The following is a 6,140-nucleotide window of genomic DNA, read 5'->3' as shown; positions in this document are numbered from 1 at the left end:
AGGAAGGATGGCTTTGTAATTAAGGCACTGGACTTGCCTGAGGATACCCCTCTCAGGTAGGGGACCCCTGTTATTAGGAAGAGACAGGTAACAGTAATAGGGGATTTGATTATTAGAAATATAGATAATTGGGCTAGTGGTGACTGGGAGAACTGCTTGGCAAATTGCCTGCTGGGTGCAAAGGCTGTGGACATCTCAAGACTATATGCAGTGCTGGGGAGGAACCCATGGTCGTGGTTCATGTAGGTACCAGTGACATAGGGAAAGGCAGGAGAGAGGTTCTGGAGGCCAAATTTAGGCTGCTAGGTTAGAGATTGAAGTCCAGGACCTCCATGGTAGCATTCTCTGAAATGATTCCAGTTCCACACACAGGGCTAGTTTAGACAGGCAGAACGGCAGGGTCTCAATGCATGAGCAAGACAATGGTGTTCAGAGGAGAGGTATGTTAGGAAGCAGGGAACTCTCGGGAAAAAAGGAGCCTGTACAGGAAGGATGAGCTCCGCCTAAATCAAAACAGAACTAGATCGCTGGCATAAAAAATCAAAAGGTCACAGAAAAGTTTTTAAAGCCAACAGCTGTGGGAAAGCTAACAGGTGCAGAGGAGCATACAGTTCTGACAGAGACACATTTTAAGGCAGGATTTATTAAAGGGGATACTCCATACTCTAAAGAGAGGAGAGGACAGAAGTTGATAAAGTACACATAGGAACTGAAGAGAAACAGTCAAATGAAAAAGAGTCCCGTTCAATTACATCACATGGAGGCAGACAACTAAATATGGAAAAATGTTATAAGTGCTTCTATATAAACGAAAGAAATCTAAATACTAAGATGCATGAACTTGAACCCTGATATTAAATGAGGATACTGATATAATAGGCAACACAGAAACTTGGGAGAATGATGATAATCAAAGGGACACGATAATACCAGGGCACAAAATATATAGGAAGGACAGAACAGGTTGCGCTGGTGGGGAAGTGGCACTATATGTGAAAGCAAGCACAGAGTCAAACACAATAAAAATCTTAAATCAAACAGTCCCATAGAATCTCTATGTGTGGAAATTCCCTGCTTGAATAATAAGAGTATAGCAGTAGGAATATACTACCAACCACCTGACCAGGATGTTGATGGAGACTATGAAATGCTCAAGGAGATTAAAGAGGCTACAAAAACAGAAAACCCAATAATAATGGGATATTTCAACATGTCACTTCAGGACAGGATGGAGATAAAATTTCTAGACACCATTAATGACTGCTCTTTGGAGCAGCTAGTCCTAGAACCCACAAGGGCAGAGGCAATTCTTGATTTAATCCTAAGTGGTGCACACGGTCTGGTCCAAAAAGTGGATATAACTGAACCACTCAGAAATAGTGATCATGAGTAAATTTAACATTTTTGTAAGGAAGGAAACACCAAAGAAACCCACTACAGTAACACTTTAACTCCAAAAAGGGGAACTAACCAAAAATAAGGAAAATTGTTCCTTTTAATTTCCATTTAACTGTCACAAGAGTGAAATGCCTGAAAGCTGCATGGAAACTTTTTACAAATACCATAATAGAGGCTCCAACTAAATGTACCAAGTAAAAAAAAAAAAAAAAAAATTAGCCAGAGGACAAAAAAAGTCACCATGGCTAAACAACAGGGTAAAAGAGGTGGTTAGTGACAAAAAGACATCCTTTAAAAATTGGAAGTCAATTCCTCGTAAGGAAAATGGAAAAGAGCATAAACTGTGGCAAGTCAAGTGTAAAGGCATAATTAGGCAGGCCAAGAAAAAAATTGAAGAGCAGCTAGCAAAAGACACAAAAACTAACAGCAAAATTGTTCTTAAGGACATCAGAAGCAGCAAGTCTGACAAACAATCAGCGGGGCCACTGGATGATAAAGGTGCTAAAGGAGCACTCAAGGAGTACAAGGCTGTTGCAGAGAAGCTAAATGAATTCTTTGCATTGATCTTCGCTGCAGAGGATGTGAGGGAGATTCCCACATCACAGCCATTCTTTTTAGGTGACAAATCTGACAAACAGACCCAGACTGAGGTGTCAATAGAGGAGGCTTTGGAACAAATTGATAAATTCAACAGTAATAATGCACCAGAACCAGACAGTATTCACTCAGGAGTTCTGAAGGAACTCAAATATGAAATTGCAGAACTAACAATTGTGGTACGTAACCTATTGCTTAAATCAGCCTCTGTACCAGGTGACTGGTGGAAAGCTACTGTAATGCCAATTTTTTTTAAAAAGGCTCCAGAGGTGATCCTGGCAATTACAGGCTAGTAAGCCTAACTTCAGTACCAGGTAAATAGTAAAGAACAGAATTATCAGACACACAGATGAAAATGATATGTTGGGGAAGGGTCAATATGTTTTTTATAAAGGGAAATCATGCCTCACCAATCTACTAGAATTCTTTGAGGGGATCAACAAACCTGGACAAGAATGAACCAGTGAATATAGTGTACTTGAAGTTTCAGAAAGCCTTTGACAAGGTCCCACACCAAAGGCTGTTAAGCAAAGTAAGACATCATGGGATAAATGGGAAGGTCCTTTCATGGACCAGTAACTGCTTCAAAGACAGGAAACTAAAGGTAGGAATAAATGGTCAGTTTTCACAATGGAGAGAGGTAAATGGTGAGTTCCCCCAAGGATGGGTACTGGGACCAGTGCTGTTCAACATATTCCTAAATGATCTGGAAAAAGAGGTAAACAATAAAGTGACAAAGTTTGTAGATGATACAAAGTTATTCAAGATCATTAAGTCCAAAGGAGACCGTAAAGAGTTCCACATGAAATTCCATATTGATAAATGCAAAATAATGGACATTGGAAACCATAATTCCAGCTATACATATAAAATGATGGGGGTCTAAATTAGCTGTTACCACTCAAGAGAGAGATCGTGAATCATTGTGGGTGGTTCTCTGAAAACATCCGCTCAATGTGCAGCGGCAGCCGAAAAAGCTAATAGAATGTTGGGAATCATTAGGAAAGGATAGACAATAAGACAGAAAATATCAAAATGCCCTTATATAAATCCATGAGACGCCCACACCTTGAATATTGCATGTAGTTCTGATCACCCCATCTCAAAAAAGATACGTTAGAATTGAAAAAGTACAAAGAAGGGCTAAAAAAATTATTAGAGGTATGGAACAGCTTCCATATGGGAGAAATTAAAAATAGTAGGATTATTCATCTTAGAAAAAAGATGATATGGGGGGATATGATAGAAGTCTATAAAATTATATATAAAATTATATATAAAAGTATATAAAATTATGAATGGTGGGGAGAAAGTGAATAAGGAAGTGTTATTTACCCCTATACATAACACAAGAACCAGGTGTCACCCAATGAAATTAATAGGCAGCAGGTTCAAAATTAACAGAAGGAAGTACTTCTTCATACAATGCACAGTCAACTTGTGGAACTCATTGCCAGGGGATGTTGTGAAGGCTAAAAGTATAAGTGGATTAAAAAAGAATTAGATAAACTGGGACTGGACGACTGAGGATGGATTGTTTGATAATTGCCCTGTTATGTTCATTCCCGCTGAAGCCTCTGGCACCAGCAATTGTCAGAAGACAGGATATTGGGCTAGATAGGCCATTGGTCTGACCCAATATGGCTGTTCTTATGAATGAGCCTCAAGAGATCTGGATTCTGCCACTGACTCACTGCATGACCCAGGGCCAGTCACTTAGGAGGACATTTTCTCAAGTAATCAGTGATCTTGGGGTACCAATCTGAGACAAAATGGGAAACAAATATGGACACAGCTTAAATCACTGGACATTTTTGGAAATGTTAGCCCTAGTCTCTCATTGCCTCAGTTTCCCCATCCGTTGAATGGGGAGCATTATACTTCTTACCTGCCTCACAGGAAGGGTAAGAGCCAGGAGGGTAAATCCATTAATGTATGCAAGGGACTGAGAGACATACGGAAGCCTAGAGATACATGAGAGTCATAACATAAATACATGTTAATGCCCGATAGGGCAGCACCTGACTGCCTTGCCCCACACAGGAGGTAAAGCAAGAATTATGATGGCACAGTTACTATAGTAGTGTTCAGAATAGCCAGACACACAGACAGGAAACTTAAAATCCTCCTGTACCAAGACAGCATCAGCCAGGACCTGCTAGCAGAGTATCCAGCCTTCCTTGCAGCGTCTGTACATTAGCAAACAGTGGGCTGACAGGTTTCAGTATGCAAGGTAGCGCATGTCGGATGCTCTACCCTGAGGCAAAAAGGAGAAGGGAGACGGGAAAATAAAGTGCGTCTGTACCAGTGGGCCTGCACACAGGAGTAGATTCAAAGCAATTACAGTCAGATTTGAATTACACACCGCAGTGTTCCTGGCAGGGCTACAGCAACCTCACAAGTCGTGGAGGGGCGGGGGGGGGTGGAGGGGGCGGTTGCACAACACCAGGCTCCAGATCCTGGAGTCATCTCAGAGGGGAGGAACTCATTCTCAGGCTGAAGAGAGCACCGCTTTGATGCAAGGAGCACCCGGCATCCCTCCTTTCATTAATCTCATTGTCCTTTATGAGACACATCCCCCCACATCTGAAACCTGCATGTGCAACTGCCTCCCAGAAATCTGGTGCTAGCCTGCTTTGATTAGTGTTAAGTGTTGACACCAGAAATGCCGAATCATCAGACTGAGGTTATAAACAAGGTTATTTATACCTACAGAAATGAATCCGGCATCATGCAGGAGTTGGAGCAAGGGATGGGGCGTTAGGACTCTTGAGTTTCAGTCCTGTCCCTGGCACGGTGTGTGACCTCAGACAAACTACAACCCCTCTGTACCTTAATTTACCTGGTTGTTAAGCAGGATTCAATACTAGGGACTCCAATCCCATGTTCTTTGCACACCCAAAGCTCCGTTTGAAGTCGGTGTGGTACAGTGGAGGTCACACAATCCCGCCCTAGCACTGAGCCGCACGCACAGGGGTTCGCTGCTGCCCTGCACCTTATCTCGTCAGTTACACATGTGCAAAATAGAACCGGTAGCAGTTTCCCAAATTTTCCTAGATTCACAGAGTTTAAGGCCAGAAGGGATCATCTACTCTGACCTCCCATACATCACAGGCCATTACATTTCACCCAGCTACTCCCCTGCTTTGAGCCCAATGACTTGTGTTTCACTAAAGTCAGATTGAAAATGCTAAATTGGGAACATTTCTAGCCCAGAGTCACATGTTATAACCCCCCTGGCACTGGTGTGAATGGAACCAGCTCACTATTACAGGCCCCCCTCTGTGCCTGGCCTGTGCAGGAGATGAGTCTGTTACAGCCCCTAGCTCAAGCTTCAGATGCTCATGCATTCAGCATGGGAGGAGGTCCCCAGCATGGATCTGGGAAGAGAGTGCTGTCACTTATATGACTAAAATAGTCACAGGGAAACGATGAATCGGGCCCAAAGTTGGCGCTACTCAAAACTGTGTCCAATCTCCTCTGACCTTCTCTAGAACCAGACTGTGCAGCTCCTGAACATACCCTGAGCTCTCACCTGCCGCCCCAAAAGTACTTGGGATCCACAAAACGACCCCAGACAAGGTGAAACCAAATGGAACCAATGCTGCTCTCTCCTGCCGATCCCTTCAGGGTCATTGGCTGGGTGCCCACCTTATGGGGGCAATAACCCCAAACTCCTGTCTAGGGCTAGGGGCATTGGGAGGCTGCAGTTAATTAATGTTTGTGAAGCCCTCTGTGAACTGCAGATAAAAGGAGCTTCACAGCAGCAAACTATGATTATCCTCCCTCTACAACCCATTATTTTCCTGGCCTCCCTCATTTTGACTCACACCACGTCCTATATTTGGACCTTGGCAGGCTGACAGGGAGGCAGCTTTCCATGGCTAGTTTTATAGCTGCTTCACATCTGCGGGTTGCTGAGTTCTTCCGCAGCGTAGGAGCCGTTCCCAGCATCACTTGCAGCAGATTTGCACCATCAATTTATTAGAAACACAGAGCAAGAGTTGTGCAGAACATCAGCTCGTTTTAGCAGGTCATTGACTTGCCTTATATTATTAGTGAAAAGCCATCAAGGGCCAGATCCTCCATTTCCGGGATGCCTATTATATCAGTATCCTCATTTAATACCAGGCATTCAAGTTCAC

The sequence above is a fragment of the Chelonia mydas genome, chromosome 9 (assembly GCF_015237465.2).
Source record: "Chelonia mydas isolate rCheMyd1 chromosome 9, rCheMyd1.pri.v2, whole genome shotgun sequence".
In the NCBI taxonomy this organism is placed as follows: Eukaryota; Metazoa; Chordata; order Testudines; family Cheloniidae; genus Chelonia; species Chelonia mydas.
This window is presented reverse-complemented; position numbering follows the sequence as displayed.